The sequence below is a fragment of the Rattus norvegicus genome, chromosome 1, assembly GCF_021556685.1.
Source record: "Rattus norvegicus strain SHRSP/BbbUtx chromosome 1, alternate assembly SHRSP_T2T, whole genome shotgun sequence".
NCBI lineage: Eukaryota > Metazoa > Chordata > Mammalia > Rodentia > Muridae > Rattus > Rattus norvegicus.
This window is the reverse complement of record NC_141534.1, coordinates 63313209-63329431: the sequence shown is the minus strand read 5'-3', so window position 1 is coordinate 63329431 and position 16223 is coordinate 63313209. Positions and strand designations below refer to the sequence as shown.

Genomic DNA, 16223 nt, shown 5'->3' with positions numbered 1-16223 from the left:
GGACTTGTGCAACCATGTCACGAAGCGAAGAGACAGAGATGCATGGATTAAATGGAGAGAAGCAGATTGGAATGGTGGAGAGGCTAACCTGCCAACAACTCCAAACCCCCAGCAGGATGACAATGGAGAACAGCGAGCAGTTTCCCAGCCAGCCTCACTCTCCATAGCCAGACTTCTTCCAGTCCTTCCATTTTCCCAAGGAAAGAAAAGTTCAAAAAGCAGGGACAGGGAAAGAAAAACTGCTCTACTCCCAGGAGCCAAGGGCAAACCCCCTGGCACCTCCCTGTCTGAGCCCATAAGCAGAGACAGCCCAGTCCTGGGATCATCTCTAGAGGCTCAGGGACCCAGGCAGATGAGCCCTTGAATCACAAAGTGTTCCTCTACAGCATTCTATGGGTGTCAGTCCTGAGTCCCTGAGCCTGAGGTGCTCTGCACAGCTATTCAGAGAAGCCTTCTCCTGATTTCTGTACAAAGATCTCTGTGTTGGATGTCAAAGGAGAGTGTCCACCCAGCATGGGTTGGGGCTCTGGCCCTCTAATCTGTTGGTCCATATTAACTTCTCCACAGAGAAAGCTTATGAGCTTTGCTGATGCATCCATTAGGCGTTTGGGGGATTCAAACTCAAGTCTCTGACTAGTCCTGCAGCTTTGTCTCAGGTGTTTGATGATAACCTAGAGCCTTTCTGAGGACTTATGAGAACAGTGTCCTCTTGATGGGTCAGTTTAGAAACAGCTTTGTCTTTAAAAAAAGAAAACTATACCATCAGTTTGAGGCTAATCCTTCAGAATTCAAAGATAACGTGACACCCTGAGTGTAGACATGAGGACTTTAAAGCAGGATGCAGAGTAAACATTCAAAACAGAGAACTATGGACAGCTAAACATCTTACAGGGTTTTATTTCTAACAGCCTAAAGTCTTTCCATAGCCCATAGAAGCCACGGTCTCAGAGTCCTTCCCAACCATGTTGACAGGTCCTATTGTGACCTCATGAGGAGCGATTGTGAGGCGGCCCAGCAAACACATATTAAGCTGTTGCCAGGCCTGGAATTCTTTGAGTGCTTTGAGAGGAGGTGTGGAGTGGAGCCCTCTGCGACTTGGTTGTATCTAGTGAGCTGTGTGTGGTTGTATCGAATTTTACTGTACTGTGTATATGTGTATGTATCAGTGTGTGTAAGAGAGTGTGTGTTGACAGATTGGCCTGTGTGTGAGTGCGTGTACACTTTTGCCTGTGTGTTTGTCAGTATATGTAGGTGTGAGTTTACAGGTTTGTATGTGTGTATGTGTTTGTATGTGTGTATGTCTTCTTGTGCGTATGTGTATCCCTGTGTGTATGTGTGTATGTGTCTGACGTGTGTTTTTCCAGGTTTGCTTGTGTGTAAGTATGCGTGTTTTGTGTGAATCTGGGTGTTTGTAAGAGTTTGTGTGAGTATAAGTTCACTTCTGTGTATTTCTGTGTGTGTGCCTGTGTGTGTGCCTGTGCCTGTGTGAGTGCCTGTGTGTGTGTGTGCGTGTGTGTGTGTGTCTGTGTGTGCACGTGCCCATCCCCTTTTGCCCCTTGTATCTATATTACCTGCACCTCAGTGCAAGAGAGTGTAGAGGCCAGAAGTCACCCCGGCTGCTGTTCCTGAGGTAGGTTCTCAACCTTATTTTCAAGACAGGCTCTCTCACTGGCCTGCAGCTGCCCAAGTATCTGGGCTGGCTGACCAGTCGCTCGCAGGCATTTGGTATGCCAACCCCATAATATCAGTTTAAAGGCCTATGGAGATGGCTGGCTGCCTATTTCTTGATTGATTGATTTTTGGATGACTTCAAGAGAAAGAATTAGGTCACATATTGCCACGCAACTGGCTATTTCCTTATTGGGGTTTTGTTTTTTGTTTTATTTATTTATTTATTTATTATGGATTGCTGGTTTCATTTTTTAGTGGTTTTTATGTTCTCACATGCTATATTACTGCTTTGATTATTTACGGTTCTGCAGTCGGATGATTAACTCTATCTCCATTTTCAATGTCCTGCGGTTTCATCCTTTTACATTATTCCTGTTTCTCTATTTATTGAGTACAAGCAATCATTGGCTTAGACTTGATACAAATTTGCCCTTTGTGACACTTTCACTCTTCGGCCTTTGTTTAAGGTTTACTATTCACTGATATTTAACTGCCTTATTCCTTGTGGTTGGTTAATTTTAATTTTCAGTATTTTGCTCTGGAGAGTTGTGGATTTTTGTGGATCACTAGGTCCTGAAATTCAATGGAGTTTTCCCTTAAGTGTTGGCTTTTTATATTTGTTTGTTTTGTCTTATACTAATTCTTTCTCCTCTCGTTTCTTTCATCTGTTTTTTTTTCTTCAATGAACATCTATTCATAGTATTGACCATCTTTGGCCGCCCAATCCTATTGTAGTATGACGATTTTTATTTTCATCATTGCATTTAGTATGTGTGTGCTCTTGGCTTTCTCTTTTGGGGTTGGTTATTTGGGTGGCTTTTACTTATGACTCTTCATATTTTCCCCTTAACTTTTTCATAATTTTGCTCTATTTTTCTAGTCTAGTTTTTACTTTGTTTTTGTTTGTTTTTTTTCTTTTTCTTTTGTTTGTTTCTTTTAGGTACCACAAGTGTAATTTTAGCTCCTATATTGCTCCATCTTTTTCATTATTTGATTCCATTTTTGTTATTTTTAGGTAGCATTAGTACTGATAAAATGCCTACAGAGACTGAGGAGGAGTTACCAACCCCTACACCCGAGCCCAGTATCTCTGAGGAGGGCAACTTCCATTCCCAATACCAAGTATTGGGGACAATTGGGCAAGGGGGCAACGCCAAAGTCCTCCTGGCCCACCACCGGCTCACAGGAGCCCCGGTGGCTGTCAAAGTTCTGCGAAAGGACAAGCAGTGGTTCCAGCCAGCCATGATGGAAGCAAACATAATGAGAAAGATCAACCACCCCAACATAGTGTCTCTCATACAAGTTATTGAAAAGGAAACGAGAATATACCTCATAATGGAGCTGGTGGAAGGCCAAGAACTCTACCAGTACATCAGAGAGTCAGGGCACATAGAGGAGGATGAGGCCCGGCAAATATTTGAACAGATATTGTCAGCAGTGAGCTACTGCCATGGAAAGGGGATTGTTCACCGAGACCTCAAACTGGACAATATAATGATTGATAAAAACAAAAAGGTCAAAGTCATCGACTTTGGGCTTAGCACCCAATTTCAACCTGGAAAAATGCTAAACCACCACTGCGGCACGTACTCTTTTGGTTCCCCTGAACTCCTCCTTGGCCATCGGTATGACGGGCCGAAGAATGATATGTGGATTATAGGAGTGGTCTTGTACTGTATGGTAGTGGGAAAGCTCCCATTTGATTCAGTGATCATCCAAGAACTGCAGAGACAAGTAGTGGCAGGGGTATATCCTGCTCCCTGTGGGGTTTCAAAAGAACTGGAGGACCTCCTTAGTAAATTACTGAGGGTAAATCCCAACTTTAGACCAACAGCAGGAAGGCGATGAAACACCCTTGGTTCAAAGAACACTGGAACGGATTGATAGGTCCCTATGAAGAAATGCTTCCCCTCACACCAGACCCGGCCATTTTGGATGCCATGAAAAGCATTGGATTCCAAGCCTCTGTAGTAAAACACTCTTTAAAACAAAGAAAATATAATGAGGAAATGGCAACTTATTTCTTTCTACAAAAGCAGGCTCTCCAGGGGGATGGCTGCACAGCCCAGGCACAGCAAGTGAGTCCCGTTGCAGCACCATTCCCTAGCCTTGATCCTGCTGCTGCTTTTAGATTAGAACCAAAGAGGAGTGGAAGCCTGCCAGTCCTTGGCACCTTGCGGGTGTCATCCTCCCATGGTCACGTATCTCACTATGGCCAGAATGCTCATCCAAAAGGAGGCAAAAGATCCACTGTGGCTGGTCGTCTCAGGCCTCTACCGATGACACCTACACAGGACCACTATCACAAATGTGCCGTGAGTGTCCCATGCATTCAAACAACAAGCATCTTCACTGAGAAGAGTAGCAATAAGGAAATCAAAGAAGACAACCCACTCTCCCACAGAGCCCCATTAGAGGATAAGCCCATCCCCAGCAGGGTCCGGCACAGAGGTTTTAAGGGGTGGACCAGGAATATAGCAAATGCCCTGATAAAGCTGTGTTGCTGCATGCCAAGGAGAAAGAAACCTCGCCTGGGGCAGAACAGAATCTCCCCCCAGAAATGAGCCACAGGGAGAGTCCAGAGAACAAGCAGCAGGCATAGCCCTGGTACCTTTGTGCTTTGTCCTTTTCAGTTTGCTCTATGCTGGTCCTTCCTCTGTCTCTGGTTTCCATTTTCCCCACAATTCTTACCTTGTATCTGCTCTAAGTTCTTTATGAGGTTTCCCCAACACCAAGCCTTCTCCCTCTTCTTGATTTCTCCTCTTCCCAGCAGGGACCCAATAGGATTGATGAGTTCCACACTCTACAGAGTTTTCTAGTTGGCCCATCCCTTCAGATGGACTCCAGCTCCCCCTTAGGCCAATAGCTCCCACAGGGTGAGGACAAGAGGTTCATGGGCTCATGGACTCCTCCAGGGGCTACTGATCTTTTCACATGTGGTCATCAATCACAAGTGCCTCAGAACAGAGTCTTATGTTTTCAAATGTAACATCCAATTCCATTAAGCCTCAAAACTAATTAACAAGGTTTGTCATTGAATAAGTATCAACAACCTAGTTTGTGGGTTATAGTTGATGGTCAAAATCCTGCATGCATGCATATTGTTTTGCATACTGGTTTTTTTTTTGTTCCTAAGACCTATTGATCTATTGAATTTTATAGGTAGTAGTTCTAAATGGTTTCTTTCAAAGACCTCAACTGAGAAGTAGAAAAAAGAAATTATAATATAGTAAGGCAAATCAAAGCCCCAAATGGTAAGCTAAGAATTCTACCTCACTGTCTTTTTTGCTTGGAATAAATTGTCTTGTCTATTTCACAGTGTCATCTGGAAATTCTTTCATGTCCTCAGTATAAACAGTAGGTGATTTCAGACACATGGCAATGGAAAAGACACCAGCAGAAACTACAGCAGCAAGAGGAGTAGCAACAATAGCAGAAGCAGCATTAGGCACAGCAGCAGCAAGAGGAGGAGAAGGAGGAGCATAGGAGGAGGAGGAGGAGGAGGAAGATGAAGAGAGGAGGAGAAAGAAGAGGAGGAGGAGGAAGAGAAGGAAGAGGAGGAGAAAGAGGAGGATGAAGAGCAGGGGGAATATTTTGATTCCCTGTCCCCGTGAGAATTGCTGATGACTACTTCTGGACACAGATATCATGCTGAGAACTGTTTATCAAAATGATTTAACAGAATATTAATTTTCATAGAAGACATGTCAATGTTCCTGAGGGCATGCAGCCCTGGAAAAGAGAGCCAGATGGCAGAGGCAAGCAGTGTAGAAAGTTCTTACTGAGGAAGACCTTCTCAAAGCTGATGATGTAATAGGTATGAAGGAGCATTTCATGGGAGTCACGGTCCCATGCCCCTGTGTCAGGGCACACAGAGCTCCTAGCCTTGCATCCTGCGTGAGAGGGGACCTGGAATATTCCCTGATCCCAACAGGGTCCAGGATTGCATGGTTCTCCCTCAGTCATGGTCCTCCCTGTGCCTCATGGGGTCCGCAGCTTCTACGGGCTGAATTTATATCAGTGATTAACTGGAGCTGGACCACAACCACACCACAGGCAAGCCCTGGGCACTGAGGACATTAAGAGCAGCAGACAACATCTCCTTCGCTGCTTCTGACTCTGCTCCACAAGCCAAGGCAGCTCCCATACAGCAGGCATCCAGCCTAACTCCCAGCAGGGAGAGTGTGAGATGTCTGTGGATGAGCCCACAGGGACTACAGGATTCTGTGGGAAGACATCTGGTAGCTTCTGGAGCAGCTGCAGCAGCCAGGACACATGAACTACAGTGGAGGTGAGCTATAGGAACAGGTAGCAAAGAGCCTGATCTGGCCAATGCTGATCTGAATCCCTGAGGGCAGGCTGGAATGGTCACTCAGGGCTATTAGAGTGAAGGCCAGCCAAGGGCATACAATGTGTCACTAACATTCTCAAAGTCTTGTCCAGGAAATAAACCACTGGCCTTGACCAGTAAAGTTGAGTCCAGACTCATGGGCTACAGGATAGCAGATTGAACTGAGTCTGAATTCCCATGAGTATGACCTCTGGCTGCTCCCTAGGCTCAGTATAGATGAGCATGAGAAGGCACCATTGCTGTGTTTGCAGGAGTAGCAGAGAGCTCGGAATACATGACCCACTCCTAACCCAGACTGGAGCCACTCTGGGGAGGAGATGGCATCATTTGAGAGATGGGCTTATGCGGGACACTGTGCTCTGGTTTGTGGCACATACAGCTCCTGTCTTTCTTGCTGACAGTTCAGATCCTCAGCTGGCCTCATCACGGACAGTCCCATGAGGAGGGGGTGTTTGGTTCCTGCTTCCCAGTTAGGGCAGGAACAAGCCCAGACGCAGTGAGTAAGGACAGTGCTTCTGTCTTGACCCAGCTTCCTTGTCCTCCCCCCTCCCCCAACTCATCAGGAGCCACCCAGAGACCTTCATAGGAGTGTGGGTCATGTTAATCGGAATGCACAGCTGGAGATTAAATTCTGGGTAAGGTCTCCATACAGCCCTGGTGGCTCCCACACCCTGCCTACCTAAGTTTTCCCAATTGGGTCCTCAGGGTCGTGGAGAATCTTCTACAGGCTGCCCTGAAGATACAGCCAGTTTCTTGGTAACATTGTGTTTAGCAGAGGTTCTCTGCTTCAGTGAGAGGGTTTGCTGAGTAGCACACCAGGACCAGAAAAGTGTAGAGCCCTCCAGTGGTAGACATGAAGTACTGCAGGAGTTTATTTCCTGATTTCTTCACATCTACCTTGTTCTAAAGGCTTTTTGTCAGACACATAGGGACCTAAGAAACTTGAGTTTGAACCCCCATAGGGAACCCAGGTCACTAAACCAGCAGCCCTGTTAAACGTCGGCAGAGGACAGTCTGGGCTCTGTGTTTATAGAACGGCTCTAGACTGGTATGAAGACTGATTGACCAGCCAGTCAAGGAGAGTTAGGGACAGTTAGAGACTTGGAGGAGAGCATGAGCGGCAGACACAGCAGAGTCCAGGCCAACAGTGGAACCAGTCCATTTAATAGAGAAGCATATGCCCTCCCAAAAGGCTGTCAGCTTAAGGCACTGCACTGAAGACCTGACCCGATAACATGCCCAATTTACACATCACCCACCTGTGGCTTGTGGAGGGTCCTCAGGGTAGATCCTAAAGTCCATCATGGCTGAAAGGCAGAAGTTTGCACATCATTGCAATGTGGAGGCTACTCTCTGCTGATGGGACCCACACAGTCTGTGAAAAAGTTTGCTTAAGTGAAAGTTGGCCGTCCTTGAACTCTCTGGTCTTCCAGGGTAGTGTGTGTTGACCACATGCAGAGCCATTCCTGAAAAACGTAAGAGCCAAAATTCAACAATAGGGAGAGAATCCTGTGCCAGATGGAATCCCTCAGGCCAGTGCGGATTCAGAGACATCCTATGCCATGGCATGGAGGCTCCCAAGAACTTCTAGGATCAATGTGAGCCACACAGGGGCCACAGTCCATCCTGGGAGAACATTAAAGTATCTGGAATTATCAGGGACCCTAAGGTAGGTTCGTCAGGATATGGAGCTGATGCATGGTGGGATGCTTGGAGGATACAGCCTAAGGCATCGTAGAGGAAAGTGTGTTATGAGAGCTAAGACAGAGCAACCACACAGTCTGAGAACAAGTTTGCTTAAGTGAAATTTGGCCGTCCTTGAACTCTCTGTTCTTCCAGGGTAGGATGGCCTATCGGGCCCAGGACAGAGCGACTATGCCAGAATTACAATGGTCTGTAATAGAGATGGAGAAGGTGTCAGGATGGGACTTGGGCAGTGGATGGAGCTCTATGACTGCAAAGCCTGCCTAGGCTCCCAGGACCCAGAGCTGGCTGCTGCAGGAAGTCCTAGATCACAACTCTGCCGTTCCTCTTCCCAGGTTTTGCTTTTAACTACTGGACCCAACACAAAGCCTCCCTTGCAGGCTTACCAGAGCATGAAAACGAAATGGCCACCTCCTGTAACAAGAAACACTTCTAGAAGAGGAAGGAGACATCAATACATTCACAAAACTTTCAACTCGAAATCTGTCTTGCCAATAAGTGTGCAGGGATAAAGGTAAAGCAGATATTGAGGGACCAACCAGTCAATGACTGACACAAAGTGAGTTCTGTCTCATGTGACAGACACAACCTCTGACGCTATTTATGATATTCTTTCTGATTTACTTGCAGACAGAAAAGTAGCACACCTGTCTCCAGAGGCTTCACTCAGCAGCTGAAAGCCACAGCCAATCCTCAGATGGAGCTCGGGAAGTCTTGTGGAAGAGTGGGGGAGAGTGACAAGGAAACTGGTTGGGATAAAACACTACAAGAAGTCCCCTACCGTCAGATACCTTGGACCATGGAGTATGCTAGAGCCTGTGCAACCAACCCCAGAGCCAGGTTAGCTATCTGCAGTTGGTCTCCATGTGGGTCATCTGACAAGTAGATCCAGGACTGTCTCAGTCTGTGTTGCCTGCCATTGGATCTGTTCCCCATACCCGGACTGCCTGATTGTAAATCTGTGGGGCAGAATGTGCTCGGGCCACCTGGGACTAGATGTCCCGGGGTGGTGTGGTACCCAAGGGACTCTCCCCTTGTCCAAAGAGAAGGGAGAGCATTATGGTAGAAAGGATTTGTAAGGTGGGACTGGGAAGGGAAGAGGGAGAGTGACTGGGATCAGGATGTAACCTGAATAAAGAAGACATTATTGGAAGTAAAAAAGTTAGCCTGGAAAATGGAAAGATTGATAAGTGGCTAAGAGCACTGAATGCTCTTTCAGAGGTCCTGAGTTCAAATCCCAGCAAACACATGGAGGCTCACAAATGTCTCTAATGACATCTGATGCCCTCTCTGGTCTTTCTAAATACAGCTACCCTGTACGTATGCATAACGAATGATTGATTGAATGAATGAATGAATGAATGAATGAATGAATAAATAAATAAATTTTACCTAGTCTTCGTTATCAGGCAATGAATAAAATGTTGAGATTATGTTCAAACCCATGTCATGGATTGCCTGGATCTTTTAGATCTTCAGGAAACATCTCAACGAAGAACAAGAGAGGCTGGAGAAGAATGGGGAAGGGTTTGATCCCTGAAGTTCCTCAGTGTCCACTAGCACAGCACTTGTCCTTGGGAGATGACATCTTTCACTCTTCCTGACTGTTGCACCAATCAGAATTACAAGCTCTCAGCAAGCTCACTGCTGACTTTTGAGGTCTCTGGAGGGTGAGCAAAATGAAGACACACAGAGTAGCCTCAGGTTGAGTCAGCCAGGCCCAGGGGGCTCAGTGGTGTCTCTCAGATTCCCAGGCCCTCCCTGAGATTGAACACTCTACACAGTGTAAGAGGATTAGGGGATAACCAGGAAATGCAGTTGCTCAGGTGTCTGGCTCTGTAGGAGGGAAATAAATCACAGTGGGAAGCTTCAGGACAGTCAGGTGACCTGAGCCCTCCACAGAGTCTAAGTCCAGACTCACAGACATTCATCTGTCCACAAGTCTCCTAAACACAGGCCTTGACTGACCTGCAGTCCAGAGTATGTTATTATACAGTGTCGCTTAGAGAGAGGACATACTTTCCAATTAGGCCTTTTCTATGTCACACTGAGACTGGGTTTATGGTACAGCTGATGCAGATGGGGACTGGCCACAAGTGGCAGTCTATCGCAGATCATGAAATAAATAAATAAATAAATAAATATATAAATAAATAAATACCCACTTATCTCACTGCCTGCAATCCTCATTGTCACCATAAGGGAGCGCTGCTTTGACCTTCTCAGAAATAAAAGCTGACTTCCCTCAGGGAAATGGATGGACGAATGGATGGATGGATGGATGGATGGATGGATGGATGGATGGGTGGGTGGGTGGGTGGGTGGATGGATGGATGGATGGATGGATGCATGGATGGGTGGGTGGGTGGGTGGGTGGATGGATGGATGGATGGATGGATGGATAGACAGAGAAGTGATTTGACTTAATCAGTTTCTTCCTTTCCTACTTTTCTGGTCGAAAACACACTGAACATGTCTGCTGCAATTGCTTGTTCTTCATTTCTGCTTTCTTTGGCTGTTCATTCAAGGCAGCTCCCTTAGAATCTGCTCATCTCAATAAAGGTCCATCTGTGGAATGTATAGCTTCTCAGTTAGGAGCTAAGGGATTCTTGGAAGGAGTTCCCAAAATCCCCTCTGGGGCAGTTGCCAGTGTTCTCTACTTCAGACAGCAGCTGCATGAAGCAAACACACACCTGTCTGAACATTCCAGCTTGGGTGCACGTCACAGTGCACCTGCCCCAGGGTCCCTGCCAGTTGCACATGCCACAGGGCCACAACTACAAGATCCCTTCCCCAGGACTCATGCCCCCTTGCATCTCCCCCAGGATTCCTGCTCTGTTGTAACTGAACCAGGGTCCCTGCCCGGTTGTTCCTGGCTCACGTTTCCTACTCAGTTTTACCTGCCCCAACGACCCTGTCCCACTGCACCAGCCTCAGGGATCCTGTCCCATTGTGCCCACTATGCTGCACCTTCCTGAGAGTACCTACTAACTGTTCCTAGGTGGCATTTTTCAAAATCTAATTCAAAGATCTTGCCAGTCAGAACCCATTGTCTTTATTAACACCAAGTAGATATTTGCAGGGCTTCCTCACCTACACTTAATCAATCCCTTCTCTCAGTTGTCCATGTGGAAGCAAAGAAACTAGCAGCAGAACATGGATTATTCATCCAGGATATCAGCAGCCCTAGAATTCTCATGAGATGGGCTGCTGTGACTGTGATACAGGGGTGGAAGGGAGGCTTTGACACTGAACAAGCCCAGAGTGCTGCCTCTGCTCACATTGTGCCAGCACCTTAGCCTAACTCTAGATGTCCTAAACTCTGAGAGGAGGAAGGAGATCTTCCTACATAGAAGATGTTTTCTGAATCTGTGCTGGCCAAGGTCAAGCCAGAGTGTTTGCACATGCCAGTTCCAGCCCCTGAGGGTTCTCTGCCTGCCTGGTGTTTGGTTGTGCTTTATGTCTGGCAAGGTGAAGATGTGGCCCATACTAGGAATATCTTTGAAGACAACTGCCCTGGGTTCCCATGCTAAAATTCAATTAGGGACTGACAGGGACCTAAATAACAACAAGACAGTGCCAAGACCATGAGTTCCAAAATCAAGAGCAAATGGGGCCTTGATGGTATCCTGTGCTGATCTGACAGGAGTCAGCACACACAATTCTCCTGCACATCCAATGCCCCTTGGAAAAATCCTCTGTCAAGGGTAAGTGATGCCTCATGAGAATGAACTGTCAGCGTAGGACAAGACACTTGGGACTACTGTCCTGAACTCCCCAGTCTCAGATGAATGGGCTTTGAAAAGTTTTCAGGACACAGAATAGGGGTGTGTAAGCAAGTGCAGGTAATCCTTGGGTAACACATAGTTCCTGAGGAGGTTCTGAGAGCTGTTGGATCCACTCCTGGAAAAGGCAGCATTGTGTTCAGGGGGGTAAGAAAGCATGAGCCTGCTGATGTTTTCACAGTATTGCATGGGAACAGTAACAATGCCCTTAGGAGCAGGATGTCCTAACACTCTCAGATCAAGCAGACAGCCTAGAGCCTATTAGGCCCATATCCCAAGAGAATACCGGTCATGTGTGAAGCTTCTATAGCCAGGAAGCTGGAGCAGGGAACATTGGCATTGTCTCAGTTAGGGGTTTACTGCTGAGAACAGACACACCATGACCAATGCAGCTCTTATGAGGACAACATTAATGGACACAGGATTGCAGGTTCAGAGACTCAGTCCAGTATCATCAAGCTGGGAGCATGGCAGCATCCAGGCAGTCATGGTGCCAGAGTAAGTGGGAGGTCTACATATTCATCTGAAGGCTGCTTGAGGAAGATTGGCTTGCATGTGGATAGGAAAATGGTTTTAAAGCCCATGCCCACAGTGACACACCTACTTTAACAAGACCACGACTCCTAATATTGCCACTCCCTGAGCTAAGCATATACAAACCATCATAGACATCTTGCAGGAGGGTGGTACTGTTCTATCAGAGAGAAGCCTCTGCTCCCGTTAATATACTGAGGTCAACCCTGGGTAGGGCACAGAGCCCTCCACACATCCTGGGACTCAGGGAGGCATCCTATGAAAGAGCTTTTTCCTAGAAGGAAACATGGGTGTAGGCCTCCCTTCCAGCCAGGCTGTAGGGAGTCTCCAATGCTAAACTCTGTCTTTTTGCAGAAGTGAAACAATGAAAATTCACCCTTAACAGTACAGTGAATAGCAAAAATGGTGAAAGTTATAAAAAGAACCAATTAGTACCAGAGCATGAGGATTGGTTTTATATGAAATGTGGGTGGGTGCAGTGCAGTATCCTCCTCCATGTACCCACATGTTCAGTAACTACCCTGTTCGATGCAGCTTTACACAGAACCATCTGGAATCCATTCACTGAGGGACTCCATCCCTGGACTGGAAGCTACAGGTGGGACTTTTGTATCCAGGTCTCCCAGCCCTGGGACAGGGATGCATGGATAAAGTGGAGAGAAGCAGACTGGAATGGTGCAGAGGTTATCCTGCCAACAACCCCAAGCCCCCAGCTGCATGACAATGTAGAACAGCGAGCAGTTTCCCAGCCAGCCTCACTCCCCATTGACAGACTTCTTCCAGTCCCTCCTTATGCCAAGGAAAGAAAAGCAAAAAAAGTAGGGGCAGGGAAAGAAAAATTGCTCTACTCCCAGGAGCCAAGGACAAGCCCCCTCCCATCCTCTTATCTGACCCCATAACTAGCCACAGCCAAGTCCTGGGCTCATCTCTAGAGGCACATGGACCCAGGCAGATGAGCCCTTGAATCACAATCGGCTCCTCAAAAGCATCCTATGGGTGTCAGTCCTAAGTCCATGAATCGGAGGTGCTCTGCACAGCTATTCAGAGAAGCCTTCTCTTGATCTCTGTGAAGATCTCTCTGTTGGATGTCAGAGGAGGGTGTCCATCCAGCATCAATCCAGGGACTGTGGCCCTCTAATGTGTTAGCCCATGTGAACCTCCCCACAGAGCCCCACCTGTCCTTGTGCAACTCCTCCTTGATCGCCTTTTATAGGAAGATATTTAGGGTCCCTTGCAGGAGGCAGGGAAAATAGCACACAGCTGAGGGTGGTAGACAAAGCTGGGAACACATCAAATATTGAGTTGGTGTGAGGCTCCCTAAGCCATGCTTGGGCAGGTCTGTGCCAGCGATCCCATAAGACCCTTTGATTCTCCCCATGTACACAGCAGGAACCAATTGCCAGGCCTACCCTCTGCCCAGAGCAAAGGGAGATTGGAACTTGGATTCCAACCCTGGCCATTCCTATAATACCTGACCTTGTAACCCTTGCTCCCTTTGGGGCTCAACAGTCCCCCTCAAATGTAGACAGCAATGTCTAGATGGTGTTCACAGCTTTTCTTGCCTGAAACTGTGCTTTGTTTGATACTACACACCAGGAAGTAGGGACTTAAACTTGAGATCACTGACTCAGGCTAGGGAGGACTCCAGGGCACCTGAGCTCAGCTGCAAAGGCAGAAGCTGAACCACAGTGAGCAGAGGTGGCACATTTTGCTGTTTCTTTCCTTTTCTGCTCTCAGGCCTTTCAGTGAACTCTACAGATGAGGATCTTTCCTCCCAGGCTTAGTGTCTGCAGCCATGAGAGTCCTCTACAGGGGACGCCAAACCCCAGAAGAGTCTTCAGAAGGAAAGCGCTACACACTGCACTGCCCCCAGCACTCTGAGAAACAGAGACCCTTTTTGGGCTTGGGCCAGTCAGTGCTCAATAGTTAGCTTCTGGCTGCACTGGCTGCTCACAAATAACACTGCAGACTGGGTCCTGTGACCTGGCTGTCACAGACTGTGATTGAGAATTCATTTCAACTGTGTCAGCATAGCCACTCTGTTCCTTCTGGCCCGAGGTTGCACAGAGCTCCTTGTCCTCATACATGCCTCTTCCATCACTGGACCTTAATATTTAAAGTGCGCCCTACACTCTGGATGGACTTGGTTTTCTATACATCATGCCAACCTCTGTGTTAGAGGAAGTGTCTGCCTGTGTATGCCTACCCCTTTATGTGCCTAGGTGTCCATGCATACCACTACCCCATGTCCTGTCAGGGGCCATCCTCTGGACAGGTCCTCACGCCTGCATGTCAGACCACCTGTCTTCAATCCCCAACCCCTCCCCACTGCACAGATGCTGAGCTTATGGGCTTTGCTGATGCATCCAACATTGATGGGGGTTTTGGGGATTGAAACTCAATTCCTTACCCTTGGGAGGCAAGTGCTCTGCCTATCCCTGCAGCTTTGTCTCAGGTGTTTGATGATAACCTAGAGCCTTTCTGAGGATTTATGAAATCAGTTTAATCTTGATGGGTCAGGCAAAGAAGTGCAGACCGACAGGAGCCGGATGTAGATCTCTCCTGAGAGACACAGCCAGAATACAGCAAATACAGAGGCGAATGCCAGCAGCAAACCACTGAACTGAGAATAGGTCCCCTATTGAAGGAATCAGAGAAAGAACTGGAAGAGCTTGAAGGGGCTCGAGACCCCAAAAGTACAACAATGCCAAGCAACCAGAGCTTCCAGGGACTAAGCCACTACCTAAAGACTATACATGGACTGACCCTGGACTCTGACCCCATAGGTAGCAATGAATATCCTAGTAAGAGCACCAGTGGAAGGGGAAGCCCTGGGTCCTGCTAAGACTGAACCCCCAGTGAACTAGTCTATGGGGGGAGGGCGGCAATGGTGGGAGGGTTGGGAGGGGAACACCCATAAGGAAGGGGAGGGGGGAGGGGGATGTTTGCCCGGAAACCGGGAAAGGGAATAACATTCGAAATGTATATAAGAAATACTCAAGTTAATAAAAAAAAAATCAAAAAAAAAGAAATACTCAAGTTAATAAAAAAAAAAAAGAAACACAGCTTTGTTTTTTTTTATTTTTTTTTAACAGTGTACCATCAGTTTGAGGCTAATCATTCAGAATACAATGAAAAAGTGACACCCTGAGTGTAGACATGACGACTTTGAAGCAGGAGGCATAGAAAACCTCAAAACAGAGAACCGAGGAGAGGTAAACATCTTACAGGCTTTGATTTCTAAAAGCCTTAAATCTCTCCATAGCCCAAGAAGCCAGAGCCTTGAAGCCCTTCCCAACCATGTCATGACAGGTCCTATTGTGACCTAATGAGGAGCGACTGTGAGGCGTCCCAGCTAACAGATGTTAAGCTGTTGCCAGGCCTGGATTTCTTTGAGTGCTTTGAGAGGAGGTGTGGAGTGGAGCCCTCTGCGACTTGTTTGTATCTTGTGAGCTGTGTGTGGTTGCATTGGATTTTACTGTACTGTATATATGTGTATGTATCAGTGTGTGTAAGAGAGTGTGTGCTGACAGATTTGCCTGTGTGTGAGTGTGTGTACACTTTTGCTTGTGTGTTTGTCAGTATATGTAGGAGTGTGTGAGTATACAGGTTTGTTTGTGTGTATGTTTGTATGTGTGTACCACTTCTTTTGTGTGTGTGTGTGTCCCTGTGTGTGTGTGTGTGTGTGTGTGTGTGTGTGTGTGTGTGTCTGTGATGTGCATTTTTCCAGGTTTACTTGTGTGTAAGTATGTGTGTGCCTGTTCCTACGTGAGTGTGTTTTGTATGAATCTGGGTGTTTGTCTGTGTGTGTGCCTGTGTGTGTGTGTGTGTGTGTGTGTGTGTGTGTGTTTGTGTGTGCACGCACGTGCCCATCCCCTTTTGCCCCTTGTATCTATATTACCTGCACCTCAGTGCAAAAGAGTGTAGAGGCTAGAAGTCACCCTGGCTCCTGTTCCTGAGGCAGGTCCTCAACCTCATTTTCAAGACAGGCTCTCTCACTGGCCTGCAGCTGCCCAAGTACCTGTCTTGGCTCTCCAGTGGCTCCCAGGAATTTGATATGCCAACCCAATAATATCAGATTAAAGGCCTACGTAGACTGCTGGCTGCTTATTTATGGATTGATTTTTTTTCTATGTGTTTAAGAGATAGAATTAGGCCATATATTCTCAAGACCACTG

The 16223-nt window shown here is 47.1% G+C and overlaps 1 pseudogene; it reads left to right on the top strand.

Moving 5' to 3' along the window:
- The first annotated feature begins 2706 nt into the window (after window positions 1-2706).
- LOC148007113 (sperm motility kinase Y pseudogene) lies at window positions 2707-4256 on the top strand (annotated as a pseudogene).
- The last annotated feature ends 11967 nt before the right edge of the window (window positions 4257-16223 follow it).